Raw genomic sequence first — 1,949 nt, 5'->3', positions numbered from 1 at the left:
GAGGCCCACGACCGGTATCAGATCATAGTCACTGGCGGTGTTGGCCATGAGCGGGAATCGAATCCGTGTCGCCGGGTTCGTAGCTCAGCGTAGCGCTAACCACTACACCCACCGCTCCCCACACACACACACATGGACACAGACACTTAGACACAGACACTTAGACACACACACAGATACGCGCGCAAAGAGACACACAAAGGTCATGAAACTGACCCAGGTGCCATGGGTTGACTACTGTGCCAGGCTAGGTGCAGGAGGTCACGGGGGCAGACCCAGCAGGTGCCATGGGTTGACTGCTGTGCCAGGCTAGGTGCAGGAGGTCACGGGCAGACCTGCAGGTGCCATGGGTTGACTGCTGTGCCAGGCTAGGTGCAGGAGGAGGTCACGGGGCAGACCCTGCAGGTGCCGTGGGTTGACTGCTGTGCCAGGCTAGGTGCAGGAGGAGGTCACGGGACAGACCCTGCAGGTGCCATGGGTTGTACTGCTGTGCCAGGCTAGGTGCAGGAGGAGGAGGTCACGGGACAGACCCTGCAGGTGCCATGGGTTGACTGCTGTGCCAGGCTAGGTGCAGGAGGAGGTCACGGGACAGACCCAGCAGGTGCCATGGGTTGACTGCTGTGCCAGGCTAGGTGCAGGAGGGAGGTCACGGGACAGACCCTGCAGGTGCCATGGGTTGACTGCTGTGCCAGGCTAGGTGCACCATCACCATCGCCACCACTACCCACCACCATCACCACCCATCACCACCATCACCACCACTATCACCACCATCACCACCATCCACCACCACCACCATCACCACCACCAACCACCATCACCTCTAGCTGGCTATTGATGACTTCTCCGATTAACCGTGAAGGGCACAGAGGAGGGAGTCATGCCCCATGGCGGTGGTGGTGGTGATGGTGGTGGTGATGGTGATGGTGGTGATGGTGGTGGTGATGGTGGTGATGGTGGTGGTGATGGTGGTGATGGTGGTGGTGATGGTGATGGTGGTGATGGTGATGGTGGTGATGGTGGTGGTGGATGGTGGTGGTGGTGATGGTGGTGATGGTGGTGGTGATGGTGGTGATGGTGGTGATGGTGGTGGTGATGGTGATGGTGGTGATGGTGGGTGGTGGTGATGGTGGTGGTGGTGGTGATGGTGATGGTGGTGATGGTGGTGGTGATGGTGGTGATGGTGGTGATGGTGGTGATGGTGGTGGTGATGGTGATGGTGGTGATGGTGATGTGGTGATGGTGGTGGTGATGGTGGTGGTGGTGATGGTGGTGGCGGTGATGGTGGTGATGTTGGTGGTGATGGTGGTGGTGATGGTGATGGTGGTGATGGTGATGGTGGTGGTGATGGTGGTGGTGATGGTGGCGGTGATGGCTGAGAGAGAGACGCAATCTCCAAATATACAGCAGCAGACATCGTCAGGCTGGGGAATCGAACCCACAACAGCCTGCTAGAGGCTACACGGGGGACCTTTGTCTGTGTCTACCTTCATAGGCGCTGCTGCTGCCAACAGCACTTGCCCCTACAGCTGTTAGAGGCTACACGGGGGACCTTTGTCTTTGGTGTGCGTGAGCAGCAGCAGCACGCATTGTCCACCCGGAGTCATCAATGGAGCGACTTCCTCCACCTCCTCATCGTCCACCTCATTGTCCACCTCATCATCCACCTCATCATCCACCTCATCATCCACCTCATCATCCACCTCATTGTCCACCTCATCATCCACCTCATCATCCACCTCATCATCCACCTCATCATCCACCTCATTGTCCACCTCATCATCCACCTCATCATCCACCTCATCATCCACCTCATTGTCCACCTCATCATCCACCTCATCATCCACCTCATCATCCACCTCATCATCCACCTCATCACCCGTCACTCAAGATCCTCGGAGTGCGTGGAACCACGTGAGTGCCCAATGCTGCACCCACAGACACAGACA

This window comes from Lampetra planeri, unplaced genomic scaffold, assembly GCF_965212315.1.
Source record: "Lampetra planeri unplaced genomic scaffold, kcLamPlan1.2.h2 scaffold_745, whole genome shotgun sequence".
In the NCBI taxonomy this organism is placed as follows: Eukaryota; Metazoa; Chordata; class Hyperoartia; order Petromyzontiformes; family Petromyzontidae; genus Lampetra; species Lampetra planeri.
Note: the sequence above shows the minus strand (reverse complement) of the source record.